General features: G+C 32.5%; 1 protein-coding gene and 1 non-coding gene across 2 annotated transcripts in view; one reads left to right on the top strand and one right to left on the bottom strand.

Moving 5' to 3' along the window:
- SLC16A7 (solute carrier family 16 member 7) overlaps positions 1-19,048 on the bottom strand; it is an 86,770-nt gene that overhangs the window by 32,589 nt on the left and 35,133 nt on the right. The gene's annotated exons all lie outside the window — the stretch shown is intronic.
- On the top strand, positions 18,843-18,949 carry LOC126023535 (U6 spliceosomal RNA). The gene has a single exon (XR_007500651.1). It is a non-coding gene; the product is annotated as a U6 spliceosomal RNA (small nuclear RNA).

Here is a 19,048-nt window from a genome sequence, read left to right as displayed (position 1 = left end):
GTATATACTCTTTTAGTTTTATTTTATTTCTTTAAAAAATATGTTATCTGACAATCAGAATAAAATTCCATCTAAAACAGAAATATTGTTTTGCTATAGCTAGTAACTATTAGCTTACTTCTAATAGCTGCAATACATCATTAATCAGAAATATATTAGCAATAGGCTTCCATCATTTATATCACAAATGGTGCTAGACATCAGATATTACAGGAAGCACCTTGCATCTGAAGAATGATATTAATATTCTTCATTCAGAACACATTAAACTAATCCAATGAAATATACAGGTTTCAAAAAAGACACATGCTATGCTTATAATGAGAATTTAGCTTTTCTACTAACAAAAGTTATTTCTGCTAAAATAAAAATATGTTTTGAGGTGAAAGTTACATTTGCCTCAATTTCAAAAGTTACTTCCAGGAAATTAGTTATAATGCTTTACTATTATACTTAGTTGCTTGCTATCACAAAGCACAGAGAATATTCAAAAGATAGTAATGCTTTATAAAAGACAATTTTGCTTTCATTTTAGCTTGAACTCTTTTAGCTTCAACTTCTTTCAAACATTCAATTCTTTTCTATTTAATTTTACAGAAAAATATTAGGCTGTTTTATAAGAGAGAACTTCAAACTGAATGTTAACACATTAAGAAAGGAAGCATAAATGTATGAATTTATTGCTCTTCAGTAAAATATTTAAAAATAATTTAAATATTAATAGAACAAGTTTTCTTGATGATGAGGAACCACCAAGTGATACCAAAGGTCATTTAGAGATACTCAGAGCTACTTATCAAACAATTCAGTAATTTATCATAAGCCCAAAAATGCTTGGCAATTTCAGGAGACCAGGTGCTAGGGACCACTAGTCATGGTTAGGAGCTTCCAGGGCTAAAATCATTTATTCATCTTGGTCCATATAATACCAGCTTTCATTTACTACAATGTCTGTATTATCTCCTGTACTTTTAATAATTTTTTCAATATATTTTCACTTGATTTATATTTGAAAAATATGTCACAAAAATAAATATTATTTAATTTCCAAATATCTTTGAGAATGTGTTATCCTAACATGAATCTTCAACTTGGTTTGTTATTTCCTTTTTAGTAAGAACATCAGGTTTTAATTAAAACAACCCTGTTGAATATAAGGGTATACAGTTTTGTTTATTAGTTGTTCACCTTTATTGAGGAAAAATTGCATATTGTTTCAATAAAAGCAGTTAAAACTATCACTGTCAATTTATAATAATTAAACTAGGTAAGAAAAATAATATAGACAAGTAAGATGATAGTCTTGCACATGATAATTCTGGTTCTTGCTCAGCATGTATATTCTCCTCTGAGTATTGTCAAGAATTATCCATGATCTAGGGTCCCAGAGTAAACCCTGAGCACAGTCAACTATGGCCAAATATCATTTATCAAATATAATTTATTTTATAAGTTGAAATTGAATGAGAAGCCCTAGGACTAGCAATATAACTAGGTTGAATTTAATTATAATGTCCATTGAACATAGTCAATGGAATTGTGAATTCTATATGCAGAGAAGGTATTAAAGGATGTTGTTACACTTTAATAAAGTCCCTTAAAATGAGCATAAATGCAAAAAGTTCAGCTATTTATGATAAATAATACAGGTAGAAAGTGGCTGAAACTCCTTTAGAAAGGTAAAGAATTAAGATAAATACTTTAAAGTCAAAAGTTGCAAAGTCTACATAAGTCATATGCTTTATCCCAGTGCATAGTTTCCTTTCATACACCACTTTTTTTTAATTCCTTTAGAAACCATACACGTTTAGGAATCTTTATTTTCTTTCACAATAATAAAATATAATGTTTTAAAGTAGACTACATAATAATGAGGCCCTTTTCATATGCATTTAGATATTTTTGTTCTATACCTATAAAGAATTTTCCAATATAGAAATATATAAGAGCATTTTTTTAATTTTTGTTTATTTTTTATTTTTGTTTATTTCATGTGACTTATCACAACTTTATATAAATAGAATTATCATTATTACAGTGATAAAAAATTAACTTTAAAAATTCACAGGACCTCAGAAAGGAAACTACAGAGCAATATTCTAGACACATTATAGTCTACTAGTCAAGATCAGAGAATTCAGATGGTGAAATGGGGTAATATGATTAATAAGTAATGGACTGACTAGAATTTTACCTTTTTATTTTAAATCAAAAGTCATTCTATATCCATGAACCAAATAATTTAAAAACTAAAGATAAAAGCTAATGGCAGTTATATCTTGGCCTCTTACATATATCTCAGGCACTTTTTGAAGTGCTAAATTTGTGCTAAAGGGCTTGTTTTCTCTGGAATAATGTTGTGATCTTCCAATAGTTATTTAAGCCTTTTTAGATTCCAGTTCTTGATTTATAAAATGATGACTAAAACACTCAATAAACTTACAGACTTTAAAATTTAAATAACATAATGTTTGTTTTAAAAGGCTATAAATTAAAGCTTTTTGTTTTTGTTTTGGGCTCACTCTAACAATACTCAGGTATCACACTTGGCTCTGCATTAAGAAATTACTCCTAGCAGTGCAAGGGAATCAAATGGGATGCCATGAGTCAAACCTGGTTTATCTGTGTGTAAGGCAAGTGCATACCTACTGTATCACTCTGACCCCAGATTAAAAGATGCTTTAATTTATAAAATTTTTGTTTATAAAGTAAAATAGAAAATGTTACTGTCTTGTCACATATGAATGTCTACAAAAATTATAGGCCCATTCTGTTTGTTTTTTCTGTTGTTTTTTTTTTTTTATGGGTCACACCCTTTAGTTTTCAGGTTTACTACTCACTGTTCTTGGAAATCACTCCTAGCCTAGCTTGAGGATCATCAGAGTGGCAAGGATTCTTCTGGGTTTAATGTAGGCAGATAATATATTTTACCTGTTTTATATCTTTACCCAAGACCTTTTCTTATCTGATTCTTAAGTTATGTACATTACAAGAAAATAAAAATCTAAATATATTTAAGTTAGATATTTACAGTTAACTTAATATATATTATTAAGCATTTATTATTTTAAAGGAATTATACTTCCATATCATCTTTGAACAAACATTCTTCTCTTTAGCTTCTTCCACACTCTTCCAAATGTGTGTATTTAAATAAAATTTATTTTATGGGTCAAAGTGACAACATAGAAATTGGGTGCTATACTTGCATGTGGCCAACTCAGGGTTCTATTCCCAATCTCATATGGTCCCCAAAGCTTTCCAGGAGTAATTCCTTTGCATAGAGTCAGGAGTAACTCACCAGTTGAAGCCCAAAGCAAAACAAAAGAAACAAAAACAAAATAATAACAATAAACAAAATTATTCTGCTCCACTAAAAACAATAATCAAAGCAAAAATAAGTTATTAAACAAGACAAGGAAGAGGCACCTATCACAGATAAATGTAGCTCTTATTCTTATTGTCGTTGGTGTATGCAAGAGAAGCTTAAGCGGATAAATATTTTTACAAATATAGGAAGAAGATACTGAAAGTAGATTTATCTTTAGAAGTAACATAGTTATATTCTAGCAATGGAAAAGAACTAGGAGATTTTTTTCTTAAAAACAAAATCTTCAAGAGAAAATTGTTATGCTATCAAATTTACTTTGGAATCTGAATGTACATTATGTGTATATAGTAAAATTGTAAGAAATAAATACTATCACAGAAAATAAAGTTAAAAAAACATAAAATCTGCTTGATCTTTTAAGAACTGTATTTCCTGGTTATGTCTTTTGTAAGGAGGCTGAGTTGGACTATTCTCAGAGGAGCTCAAAATCTACTCCTGAATCTTACCTCAGAGGTCACTCTTAAATTGCTTGGTGGAAAATGTGATGCCCAGGTTGAACTGGGGCCAACAGTATGCAAGGCAAATGCCTTAAATCCTGTATCTCTGACCTTCCTTACAATTTAAAAAGAGATCAAACTTTTAGAGAAGACTAAGGATAGTAATATAGTAAGACCAGAAGTTTAAGAGTTTAAACTCTGGGCTTTTGATCCACATATTCCTGAGAAGTATACTTGCTAACTTTAGGAGTCAATTTGTTTTTTGGCTAAAAATTCAAAATTAAAGTGTCAGCCAGGGGATTTCTTTTGATAATTCTGTTTATGGGTGATTGTCTTCCCACTGTAACTTCACCTTGTCCTTTCTTTGCATCTTTGTCTTCATAAAAAGTTCCAGTCTGTCACATTACACAGAAGTAGGTTTATTAATTTATGGTTTTTATATCCATGCTACTCTATGAAATTTATTTCCTGACATTCTTTAGATTCTATCCTCCTACTATGTAATGTGGAATTCCCAAGCTTTTATTTTTTGCTTTAGTTTGCATGTTATGGTTGCTCCATCACAAAGAACTTCAACTACCCTTTTTAACTAAATATGGTTCTAGTGCCCAGCCAAATACTTCAGGGTTGGGAAGAGACAAACCTTCACCCCAATTTTCCATCAACTTCCAAACTATCTCACATATATATATCAGTCTGTCCATCTCTTTGCCTATCTATCTTCTGAAGCTATTCCCATCGAAGTTAGAATCTTCTATTTTTGCTGATAGTTTTAGTACCCTGGTCTCTCAAACACTTATCTTTAATTTTTTGTTATGGCTGATTCTAACTCCATATTACTTCTGGATATTTTTCTTATAAAATTCAAGTACAGTTTCTTAATTTTTTTCTTAATTTTTTCTTTTATTTCTTGATTTTTTCTTCTATTTAACTTAATTTTGTGAGGGTGGGGTATTAACTTGATGGTACTCACAGCTCACTCTTGGCTCTGTGTTCAAGGATCAGTCCTGGAAGGATTGGGGACCTCTCTGGGATGGTAGGGATTGAATCTGTATTGGCAAAGTGCAAGGCAAACACCCTACTGCAATACTATCACTCAGCTCAGTTTTTTTAATTTGGGGCCTGAGCAATATAGTACAGCATGTAGGCCATTGCTACACATGTAGTAATGTGGGATTTATTTTCTGTATCCCATATGGTCCCTGAACACTGCCAGGAGTAGTTGCTGTATGCAAAACCAGGAATAATCCTTGAATATTGCTACCTGTGACACCAAACTAAAATAATAAATAACATTTTTAAATCTTGATTTTTAAAAAATATTCTGAATTATTTGTCCCTTTGTTATTTTGTCAGTCTTTCCCCAACCCACCACACCTTCTCTTTCTTTCTTCATTCCCTACTCCCCCCTCGTCTCATTATAAGTCAATGTTGTACTAAATATCATAAGTTGGGATCTGTTCACAATTGAATTTAAATGTCTAGGAGCATTCCCTTACCAACTTAGACCTTTAATTTCACTTGCTCACAGTCTTGCTATTAAGAATTTCTTGATCTTATTAAGATTTTCAAGATAGAGGTGCTATTATTTCCCGTAACAATCTTCTACACTTACCATGTTCTCATATATTTTTTGCCTTGTCAAAGTTAAATGGGGTATATAACTAATAAGACCTCAATTGGAAGTATCCTTACTCACTTATTCCATTTTGCATATTTTTAAATTGAAAATAGTTTCATTCTAGTGAAATACTATCATATACCTTTTCTCTTTAGAGTAAGGAATTGGAAGTCACTGTTGAAAACTGAAGTCATAGAATTGCATTGATGGAAACTATTAAATTTCAAATGGAATCTCAACATTGTCACAATAATGCCATATGGTTACTTATTAATTTAGTTTTCCTACAAGTTAAAATTTAATACTTTACTTGGTCTGTTCTAAAAGCACAAATCTATCCTTTCTACTACCATTGAGTCAGCTTATGATGAAATCAAAGAAGCCATTACCATGGATTATCTGATAATGACATACTGAATAATTCTAATCTAGTAAATTTGCTCTCTGTTCATTATAATATATGTATTTAAAAATATAATTATCTTGTTTACTGACTTGTGATATTTAATACTGGTTAACTAAAATTTCTTCACTGGAAACAATATTTGAATTAATACTAATGTTTTGCTTATGATTACTCCTTTTGAATATCATTATTATTTAGATAAGTCGGTTTCATTCATATTGCACTTGAGCCCCATCTCCCTTTATAATTGCTTAGAGTGTTTTTCATATTTTTGTTCTGATCTAATACACTAGATATATCTATATGCAATCTTATTTCTATGTATAGTATCACAAAGAAAAAGTCTTAACATTATTTCAGATATGTATATTGATTTCTGATTAGAAAATTTTTGAAGGTTTTGTTTTAGAATATTTTTCCTGTCTTTGGACAGGAAGCTGAGGCAAAACACAATTCATAATTATCACATTTCAGCAAACAATCCTGGTTGTCTGAAGATGGATAACTCTACATTTCAAATTTCCTTTCCTATATATACACTTTTATCATTTAATGTGATGATGTATTAACTTGTTCACTAACAACATATTCATTGATAAAGAGTGGATCACAGGTGAGGGTGGGGGAAATGGGATGCAGGATGGGAACGGGGATGGAGAAAGGACAAATTTGGTGATGGAAATTCCCCTGATTCAATGTTAATATGTACCTAAAATACTACTGTGAAAGATATGTAAGCCAATATGGTCAAAATAAAAATTATTTATAATATAATTTAATATAAAAAGAGTAGATCACATTTAGTCAACACAATTTTATACCATACAATTTGATATTGAAGGGCAGTGAGAACAATGGTAATTGTATCAGACAACCTGCTGTCATAACTGTCCTTTTAACATTATCATTTCTCTCTTTGTTTCTTGTTAACTCCCTTTTATTTTAAAGTATGACATCTACTTAATTGCTATCAGTTTATACCTAAAATCTTAACTAATATATTTTTGATGGTTTAAAATACTGGTTTAAACAACTATACTTGGGGCCAGGCTTACAATACAGTGAGTGCGGCACTTGCCTTGCATGTGGACAACAGGGATTCAATTCCTGGCATCCAGTGATGGCGTGATAGCACAGTGATAGGGTATTTGCCTTTCACTTGGCCAAGCTGGTATGAACCCAGGTTCGATTCCCAGAATCCCATATGGTCCTCCAAGCCTGCTATGAGTGATTTCTGAGCTCACAGCCAAGAATAACCTCTGAGAGCTGCCACTGGAACCCAAAACAAAACAAAACCAAAATCCATTCTTGGAATACCATATGTCCCATATGGACCCTGAGCCCTCCTGCAGTTATTGTTGAATGCAGAACCAGGAATAATCCCTGAGCACAGCTAAGGGCAGCATATTAAAAATAAATTAAACTAAACAACAACAAACAAACACAAAAAATCACAACAAAAAATAACTAAACCAACTAAAAAAGAGCCATTTTCTTAAAATTTAATTTTATTAAAGCACCATAGAGGAGTGATATAGCTATAGCTACATACCAGAGTCAAAAAGAGTCATTCCTTTTACTCCAAAGATCATTCCCCCCCAAAGTTTAAAACTTCTATTATTTCCTATGTGAATGTCACTGAAATTCAAGGTTATTGTTCTACAAATCCAGAGGCCCACAGCAAATAAAATTGGTTCCATTACTCACTATTATTGAGAAGACTTTAAACATAGTAAGAAAAAATATCATTGAAGATAAAAAGTGCTTCTGGGACAAGAAGCTAACTTAGAGTTCAGTGCATGTTTCTCATGCAGGAAGGTCTGGGTTATTTCCCTAGCAACATATGACTCACAGAGAATCATCAGTAGCAACTCAAAAACATAGTTGAATGTTTCTCACTGGACTACTTTGTGTGGCTGTCCCAAAATATAAACAAAATATGCACCTGAAACCTTTTCAATAATAATAGTCTTGATCACTGCCGCATTTCTCAAACTTGTCTGAGATGACTTATCCACATTCTTTTTGGGATCAGATGAGACCAAACTAAACACAATATAAGCAATCTGAATCACATCTCTAAGAAGAAATTTTTAAAAATAAAAATCACATGATCATATCAATCGACGCAGAGAAAGCATTTGACAAGGTCCAACATCCATTCTTGATCAAAACTCTCAGCAAGATGGGAATGGAGGGAACCTTTCTCAATATAGTTAAGGCCATCTACCACAAGCCAGAGGCAAATATTGTCCTCAATGGAGAAAAACTGAAAGCCTTTCCTCTAAATTCTGGCACAAGACAAGGCTGTCCTCTCTCACCACTTCTATTCAACATAGCACTTGAAGTACTTGCTATAGCGATTAGGCAAGAAAAGGATATCAAGGGAATCCAGATAGGAAAGGAAGAAGTCAAGCTCTCACTGTTTGCAGATGACATGATACTCTACTTAGAAAACCCCAAAGACTCTATCAAAAAGCTTCTAGAAACAATAGACTCATATAGCAAGGTGGCAGGCTACAAAATTAACACACAAAAATCAATGGCCTTCCTATACACCAATACTAATAAGGAAGAAATGGACATTAAGAAAACAACTCCATTCACTATAGTGTCACACAAACTCAAATATCTTGGAATCAACTTGACTAAAAATGTGAAGGACCTATACAAGGAAAACTATAAAACTCTGCTCCAAGAAATAAGAGAGGACACGTGGAAATGGAAGCATATACCCTGCTCATGGATTGGCAGGATTAACATCATTGAAATGGCAATACTCCCCAAAGCACTGTACAGATTTAATGCGATCCCCCTAAAGATACCCATGACATTCTTCAAAGAAGTGGACCAGGCACTTTTGAAATTTATTTGGAACAATAAACACCCTCGAATAGCTAAAGCAATCATTGGGAAAAAGAATATGGGAGGAATTACTTTCCCCAACTTTAAACTTTACTACAAAGCAATAGTTATCAAAACAGCATGGTATTGGAATAAAGACAGGCCCTCAGATCAGTGGAATAAGCTTGAATACTCAGAGAATGTTCCCCAGACATACAATCATCTAATTTTTGATAAAGGAGCAAAAAATCCTAAATGGAACAAAGAAAGCCTCTTCAACAAGTGGTGTTGGCACAACTGGGTAGCCACTTGCAAAAAATTGAACTTAGACCCCCAGCTAACATCATGTACGAAGGTAAAATCCAAATGGATTAAAGACCTCGATATCAGCCCCAAAACCATAAGATATATAGAACAATATGTAGGTAAAACACTCCAGGACATTGAGGCTAAAGGCATCTTCAAGGAAGAAACTGCACTCTCCAAGCAAGTGAAAGCAGAAATTAACAGATGGGAATATATTAAGCTGAGAAGCTTCTGCACCTCAAAGGAAATAGTGCCCAAGATACAAGAGCCACCCACTGAGTGGGAGAAACTATTCACCCAATACCCATCAGATAAGGGGCTAATCTCCAAAATATACAAGGCACTGACAGAACTTTACAAGAAAAAAACATCTAATCGGGGCCGGGTAGGTGGCGCTGGAGGTAAGGTGTCTGCCTTGCAAGCGCTAGCCAAGGAAGGACCGCAGTTCGATCCCCCGGCGTCCCATATGGTCCACCCAAGCCAGGGGCGATTTCTGAGCACATAGCCAGGAGTAACCCCTGAGCGTCAAACGGGTGTGGCCCAAAAACCAAAAAAAAAAAAAAAAAAAAAAAAAAAAAAACATCTAATCCCATCAAAAAATGGGGAGAAGAAATGAACAGACACTTTGACAAAGAAGAAATACACATGGCCAAAAGACACATGAAAAAGTGCTCCACATCACTAATCATCAGGGAGATGCAAATCAAAACAACGATGAGATACCACTTCACACCACAGAGAATGGCACACATCACAAAGAATGAGAATAAACAGTTTTGGCGGGGATGTGGGGAGAAAGGAACTCTTATCCACTGCTGGTGGGAATGCCGTCTAGTTCAACCTTTATGGAAAGCGATATGGAGATTCCTCCAAAAACTGGAAATCGAGCTCCCATACGATCCAGCTATACCACTCCTAGGAATATACCCTAGGAACACAAAAATACAATACAAAAACCCCTTCCTTACACCTATATTCATTGCAGCACTATTTACCATAGCAAGACTCTGGAAACAACCAAGATGCCCTTCAACAGACGAATGGCTAAAGAAACTGTGGTACATATACACAATGGAATATTATGCAGCTGTCAGGAGAGATGAAGTCATGAAATTTTCCTATACATGGATGTACACGGAATCTATTATGCTGAGTGAAATAAGTCAGAGAGAGAGAGAAAAACGCAGAATGGTCTCACACATTTATGGGTTTTAAGAAAAATGAAAGACATTCTTGCAATAATAACTTTCAGACACAAAAGAGAAAAGAGCTGGAAGTTCCAGCTCACCTCAGGAAGCTCATCACAAAGAGTGATGAGTTTAGTTGGATAAATAACTACATGTTGAACTGTCCTTATAATGAGAATGTATGAGGGAAATTGAGAACCTGTTTAGAGTACAGGCAGGGGTCGGGTGGGGAGGAGGGAGACTTGGGACATTGGTGATGGGAATGTTGCACTGGTGATGGGTGGTGTAAAAAAAAAATTTGGGGGGTTTGAAAAAAAAATTCATTTTTGTTTCTAAATAGTGCTCTTTCTCAGGTGTCCTGGGTCCTCATCCTTCAGACATATATGCCCAGAGTTCCCACTCCCATAACCCAACAACAGAGCTTTCTCCACACTGTCTTTATGCTTTCCCCATTCTTTCTTCCTCAAAAAAAAAAAAAAAAGAAAAGAAAAGAAAAAAGAAGAAGAAATGCTGTGTTTTGAACAGTGCTGATTAGTTATCAACTCTCAAAAAATAAATTACAATACTAATATGTAGGAGGTGGTTGAGGGAGAAACAATAGAAAAATCTTAAGTGCTAAGTGCCCGATTTATGAGAAATGATTAAAGTAAGGAAAAAATAAGTAGGTTGGTCAAATGCTGAGGAGAATGATGAAATAAGTGCCCAGATTATTTAAAAGGTTTAAATATGGTGAAAGTGGAAGCATTTATTTTTCAAATAGAATATTAATAACTATAAAGTTTACCTTTTTAAGTAAAATATTAGTGTGCATTTTACATTTTGAACTGCAATCAAGCAGCATGAAACATTTTAAATTATAATATTTGTGTGTACGGTAAAAATAATGGGACAGTAAAACATCATTTAAGATGAAGAATGCTATGTATTGTTTTCATTAGGGAAACTATAGACTTACAAAACAAGGAGAATTAATTCATTTTTGTTGTTGTTTTTGTTTTTTGGACCATACCTGGCGACTTTCAGAGGTTATTCCTGGTTATGTACTCAGAAATAACTCCTGGTAGGCTCAGGGAACCATAGGAGATGCCAGGAATCAAACACAGGTCAGCTGCTGTACAGGTAAATGTCATGCTATCATTCCATCCTCTAAAAAATAATTCTATTTTTTATGAATTTGTGTAATTATTTTTCTTAATAAATATTTATTTAATACCATGACTACAAGCATGTTTGTAGTTGGTTTTCAGTCATAAACAGAATACTCCCCTTCATCAGTGCAACATTCCCACCACCAATGATTCTTACTTTTTTTTATTTTGATCATATTGGCTTACATATCTTTCACAGTAGTATTTTAGGTACATATTATCATTGAATCAGGGGAATACCCATCATCAAATTTGTCCTCCCCCCATCCCAGTTCCCTTCCTGCAACCCATATCCCCAACCATCACCCCCCCGGGGCTACTAGAGTAGGTGGTCCCCTCTTTGTCTAGCTTACTATTAGTGATGATATATCTGTTTGGTCCTGGTACCCTCCCTTGTATCCCCCTCTATTTGAGAGGTGGAGCTAGATAATTCGAGTTAAAAGCAATAGAATGGGGTAAATAAATAAATAAATAAATAAATAAATAAATAAATAAAAGAAAAATCAAATAAGCTGAAAATGGGCGAAGTCTTTCCAGAGGCTTTCAACCTCAGTTTGAGAGAGGACATGAAAAAGATAATTGAAACACCACAACAATATAGAAAGAAATATCAAATTAAATATCCAGCAATAAAGACAAGCACCACACAATAGTCTCAGTCCTGAAATCAAACCATGTCTGAGTGCAAAAGGAAAGAGAAAGATAAAATAAAATAAAATAAATAAAATAAAATTGGAGACATCAACTTCAATTTCTACACCAAAATAAAGAAGTCAAAAAAAAATCAATCAATCAATCAATATATATGTGGATAAAATGATTATTCTTAAAGGCAGCACCAGAGTTTGGTATTCAGGGACAACTGGATGTAACTCAGTGGTAAACACTTTCCATGCCTGAGAAAATGAGTTATGTCCCCAGCAATGCAAAGGAAATTTAAAAAAAGAAATAAACATTTAATTTTTAAATTTTAATTACTTATTATAATTAAGCCATAGAGTTACAGTAGTGCTCAATTTCTGTTATAGACTTACAATTACTCCCCTCAACTTGTAAATATATGGCCTTAATTATAATTAATAATTAAAATGAAAAATAAAATAAATATTCCTAAAAGAAAAAATAGAAATAAAGATGTACATATTTCAAAGGTTACAGATGGAAAGATTGATACGATATAAGATATTTGTTTTGTAAATATTGACTTTGATTTAATTCCTAGTACATAAATGTTGGGAATATTACTAAATAGTATTAAATCCTATGGACTTGGTACATAGACCATAGATTTCTTCTTATAACTATAAACAGTATAGATAATCTGATTCTAATATCAGCTATATAAATTTATCTGTGAATACGAAAAATAATTGTTATTTAAACAAATGGATTTTATTCTGAGAAAATATTTTGAATAATATTTGCAGATATATCACTATTCATTGATTTGTAAATAGCCGTAGAGGTCATTTAATGGAAGTTATAGAGTCACACATAAATTTTAAATTTCTAGCCTTCTCTATTCTGGAACTTGGAAACATTCCTTATATGTGACTAAATGAGCCAGATATCCTATATTGCACATAAAAGGTAAAGAAAAACATTTCTACCTAACATACTTTATAAAATACATCTATGTATGTATGTATCAGCTCCTTAAAATAAGGGGAAATAAAAATGTATGGTCTGGTAAGGTTGTGGTTGTCAAATGCTATATTTATCAAATTCTATCATTAACAGTACTGAAAAATGGTTTATCACAGCAGTTATAAAAAATAAAAATAAATCACAGCAGTTATAATAACATTCAAAAGTAATAATAAATACATACTCTAGTCAAAAATAAATGTAACAATACTTTTACTCAAAATTTTTAAAAAAGTGTCTAATGAAAATGAAAATTAATTACTAATGTTAAATGTAAATGTTGATGAAAAGTCCAGGGCTAAGAAATAATTTATAAGCAATTATTAGAAGTCATAAAAGTTCTAGTAAGCAGAAATTTAAGGTGTTTAAGGAGCAAAATTTTGATTATTTAATAGGCCAAATGTATGAAGTAGAGAAATTACATACATATATAATTATTTTTTGAGAAATGTGTTCAAAGGGAAAAAATAGACTTATGCCAGGAAATATGGTTCTATATAAAAATTTTATATGTTGCTTCCCCAACTTAAGTTAGGTCATAGATATACACAACCAAGGTCCTCTGTAATATAGAATATTATACAACAAATATCCTTTGTAATTGAAACAGAGGAAGGAGAGAGGAGAATGTCATCTGTAAAAATGTTCATGACAGGGGTCGGAAAGATAGCATGGAGACAAGGTGTTTGCCTTGCAATAAGAAGGTTGGTCATTCGAATTCCAGCATCCCATATGGTCCCCTGAGCCTGCCAGGAGCGATTTCTGAGCATAGAGCCAGGAGTAACCCCTGAGCACTGCCAGGTATGACCCAAAAACCAAAAAAAAAAAAAAAAAAGTGATTGTGACAGGTGAGCAAAGTAAATTATTCCTCTTAGGTGAGACACAGATAATATAGGAGAGAATGACAAGTACACATTTCCAAATGTAAGCAAATGAGTAAATAAGGCTGTAGAAGCATGTGTCAGCTTTAATTAATTTTCTACATTAGGTAAGAATCAAAGTTCTCATTTCTAATAAACAATGAAGGACAGAAACTAAACTTTCTTTAAGTTATGAGCTTTCAATTATAAGTTATCATCACACAGAATAGTACAACAAAAGGCAGAGTTCTAGAACTAGGTAGCTAAAAATACTACATGAGATTACTAATAATTAATTTAAAGCGAGCAGTAAATCATGCAGAATATTTTCTTCAGTTCCATTCACTTGGAAGTATCTAGCAAGTAGAGTCAGTTTTTTTTTTTTTTTTTTTTTGTGGTTTTTGGGTCACACCCGGCAGTGCTCAGGGGTTATTCCTGGCTCCAGGCTCAGAAATTGCTCCTGGCAGGCACGGGAGGACCATATATGGGACGCCGGGATTCGAACCGATGACCTCCTGCATGAGAGGCAAACGCCTTACCTCCATGCTATCTCTCCGGCCCCAGTTTTAACAAATTCTTCAAATTACTATTGCAAGGAACATAGGAAAATGAGTAGCAATAATTGTTAATGTACGTAATAAAATGATAATCAATAAATTTTACATTTGGCTAAGGACATACGATAAAAATATCAAAAGGTGATCCAAATCAAATGCAATAACATCAAGAGTTTGATAGTACTGGGGGATTGAACGGTCTGTGCAGTAGAATTCTGGAGGAAAATGATAGAGCATAGCACCTAGATGTAGAGAGTAAGTAATTTGGAAATTATGAATTAAAAAAGGTTTGGAAAATTTAAGAACACAAACAGAAAAGTTAGGATGTTTAATTAAAGTAGAATTAATAATAAGTACAATTATAAAAATAACTTCTATTGTAGCAAACTATTTGGGTTAGAAACCACAATGCCCTCTCACTTTATAGAAAGAGCTAAACTTTACAGAGGGAGATAACTTGCTTAAAGGAATACTAGAAACAAGATATTCTCAGATATATCTGACATCAAAGATATATTTATTCATTTATTTCAGTTTTATTTAAGTTACATAAGAATTGTCTATCAGACTTGTTCTTCAAGTTCATATTATCCCTTCAAGACATATCTAGCATATGTGTTTCTTTCTTTGCTTGTGTTTTCTTGAACGTACTTCCTATCTTTTCCTCCTCTCACAAATGAATTGTCTAAAGCTTCCAATTCAGGTATGTTTGAGTTAACCTGGAGCTAATTTTTAAGGAGAGGTTAGAGAGCCCTTGAAAAGTTTTATCTAACTTCTGAAACATATCATGCTAAGTAAATACCTCTAAGTAATATTTTAGTCACAGTATAAAGGCACTGGATATCACTTCTTGTGTAGTCAGTATTCATGAGTAAGCTTATTGTTCATTTTACTCAAGTCACCTCATTAAACTCCTTTTTATTTGAAAATTCAAAATTAATTCTTCAAAGTCCTTTTACATATATTTTAAATAAATGGTTAAATATTCCATGTGCATAAGAAGCATTTGGAAGGTTAATGGCAACCTCTGAATGTTCAAGGACACTCTAAATGAGGTTATAAAAATTCACCCCTTTGCATATTTCTGACAGAGGGAAAAATGTTTGTCCCAGAGAACAAGGGAGAAAGAATAGAAACAAAGGTGAAGCAAAGAAACAAAGGTGGGTTTGAAGAGTTTCTCAATCTGCAGATTTAAGTCTACTCTTTAGAAGATGATAGATAAAAGCTTGTAACATTGAGACCCTCCTGTGCTTCAAAGTTATTGTTGCCCAGGCTCTTTTCAAAAGCCAGGAACAACTGTTATTCATTTCACATAGATTTTGTAACTGCTATTCATAAACACATACTATTTTTTATTCCAACTAAAATATAAAACATCTTTGAATAGTTGACATAAAAATCCTAAATATGAAGTATAGCATTTTCTCACTTAATAGAACTAGGGATGGGGCTGAAGAGATAGCATAGAGGTCGTGTTTGCCTTGCATGCATGCAGAAGGACGGTGGTTCAAATCACGGCATCCCATTTGGTCCCCCGAGCCTGCCAGGAGCGATTTCTGAGTGTAAAGCCAGAAGTAACCCCTGAGTTATTTACTGATTTATTTTACTCATCTGAAGATATTGAATGATTCTGAAACATAGAACATTTCTTTTTATTAGGATTCTTCATCTTCCTATGAATGCACATTCAATCCTTGTCGTTAAGAATGTATAGATGGGCTAGAATAATAATAGTACAATGGGTAGAGCCTTGCATGCAGATGGCACGAATTGGTTCCCTGTAGCCCCACTCGGAGTAATCCCTGAGCATCAAAATAAATAAAACATAAAATAAAAACAAGAATGTACAGAGGTTACTGATACAGTCATTGATTCATGAGAAGTAAGACCAAAGAACTCTCACCAATTGAATACAACAGTACTTAGTCTCAAAGAATGTAAAGCATATTTTATTAGAAATAGTGCACCATGCTAAAACATCAATTTAGCATGTCTTTAAGCACTCTGTAAAACTTTTACAAAGCTTTATTTTTTATAATTATTTTGTTTGATGCATATGATGAAAAAAGACAATAACTTAATACTTTCAGGATCATAAATATTCTTAAAATAGAATAAAACTGAGAGTTCTTAAAGTTGTGGTCTTGGTACTCTATTTTTATTGTGATTTCATGGAAACCTAATATTCCCTAGGATCCTTTCAAAGGTGTTTTACTAAATATGAAGGTACTAAAACTTTAACTGCTATAATATGGACCTATGTAACATTTTCAGTTTTCATATTGACTATTACTTCTCACCCAAATACTTCATTCTCTTTTATTGGTGTTTATCTTTATCCTTCAAATTCAGTTCAAAGAAAATTTCTCCATCAGTCATTTATAAGATCTCCTTCCCTTTCAAATAGTTTCATAGTATTTCTTTACTCATATGTGCCATAACAATATAGATGAAATGATGTTTCTAAATCTTACAGGACTAGCTTTCTTTTGTTCAATGGCTTGGTAGAACTTTTCCTATGTCAAGTTAGTATTTTTCATATTGCATACCATTAACATATACTTGGAGAATACAAACGAATGAGAGAATGCTTTAAAGTCTTTCACACAATTTTTACATCATCCTACCAAAATACAACCACTTATGGTTATCATTACTCGTGAAATAATTTGGCAGAAACAGAAATTCTGTCATATCCAGAGAACTCATTTTAAGGTCACATCCATAAATTACACAGCTGCATAGGTAAGTGTAACCAGGTGATAAAATTCTTGCTTAAGTAAACTCATCTAAATTGATCATTTAAAAAATTCTGAATCATATAAAATGTAAAAATTTGTTTTATTTCTATAAAATACTTTAATCTAAATAATTAAATAAAACAACTACCTTTAAAATAGCATCACATAATATCAAGTACTACATATTCAATTTGACAAAATCTGCATAAGATTATACATTGAAAACTAACATTCTCTTACTTTAAGTCATCTAAAGGTAAAGGGATGGTACTCAAATTGTGTAATTGTCATATAAAGATGGACTCTTAAAATCAGATAAATATTGAGAGCCAGATATTAACACTTAGATTCAGTTAATTTACTTAGTATATAGTGTGGAGCAAGGAAAGTTTCTTTAACAGATGCTGGACAGTTAGATAGGCAACAGAAATGTCCTTTATAAGGCTAATTAGGGTTCAATTCTTGCAACCCCATATGAATTTCTGAACTCTGCCATAAATGATTCCCTAGTGCAGGCCGAAAATGATCTCTGACTGAAATGACACCAAAACAAACACTAAGTAACAAAAAATTTTTAAAAAAAGGAAAAAGCATTCCTTAACAAATAGTTTTTAATTGACTAAAGGGATAACTAAAGAAAACTTGGTGGGAGTGCTTTTATATATTTTTATTTTGAAGTATTTATTATTTTATTCCCATAAATACTGGCATTGATATAACTATTCTGCTCAGAGAGCTGAACAAGATAACATCTGCAAACTTTTCATGGAGCAATCTAAGTTAAATGACTATGTATATCCCATAATTATTTCTAATTTCCACCTAAAATATGCAATTTTATTGAGGATAAAACAATAGTACATTAGGATGTTTCCTTGCACACACAGACCAATATTTGATTCTCAGCACCATATCTGCTTATCCAAGCACTAAGGTGATCTGTGAGCTCAAAGCCAGCGATAAACCCTCACTTCAGGCAGACCAAAAATTATCAAACACACATATATGATATTTGACTGCATTTATAAAATAAAATGCATTTATAAATGCAATAAAATACATTGTTCTAGTGACTAATATAGTTTAAGTCATCTCCATAACAAGTACTGGAGTTGAAAATTTTCTTTCTTACTCATATTATGAAGAGGTCCAAGGGTCTTACCCTTATCACCATGTAATAATACTAAAAATGTTATCACTAGAAAGAAGAAAATAGAATGTATCAGTTGAAACTGTCTTGTCAGGTATCCAAGAAAGATGTGTGACATTTGTTTTATATTTCATTGGCCATAACTAGTTATTCAATTGAAACTAATCAGAGCAAATACACAGATATATAGTAATCATAATGGTGCCTAGCACACTATACTGCATTTTCTAGAACACATGTAGTAATAATTATTTTTAGTGATAGAAACCACTACATATATTGCTTGTTCAGATATACTTTGTATTGTATATTTGTTGTATATTTTTATATATAGTTCAAATATATCTTCTGGTTTTTGTCAAGTTTAGAAAGCAACCTTTATTATTCCAAGACCAGAAACAGAATACATTTGTTTTTTATTGCTAGTAAAATGTAGCATTATGTGGCTTATATAATCATTAACTTTTTCTTGTAAGGTATTTAAAGCATAGAGTAAAAAGAATAGTTTATTTAAATTCAAAACAAAAGTTAAAAGATGTGACTTTGCATGCTTGCTTCGGCAGCACATATACTAAAATTGGAACAATACAGAGAAGATTAGCATGGCCCCTGCGCAAGGATGACACGCAAATTCGTGAAGCGTTCCGTATTAAAAAAAAAAAAAGATGTGACTTTGCATTTAAAAAGCAGTAGGGAATATGAATTATAGTAACTAATCTCATATATTCAAAAACCTTTCACTACTTAGACACT

This window comes from Suncus etruscus, chromosome 11 (assembly GCF_024139225.1).
Source record: "Suncus etruscus isolate mSunEtr1 chromosome 11, mSunEtr1.pri.cur, whole genome shotgun sequence".
Lineage (NCBI taxonomy): Eukaryota > Metazoa > Chordata > Mammalia > Eulipotyphla > Soricidae > Suncus > Suncus etruscus.
This window is presented reverse-complemented; position numbering and strand designations above follow the sequence as displayed.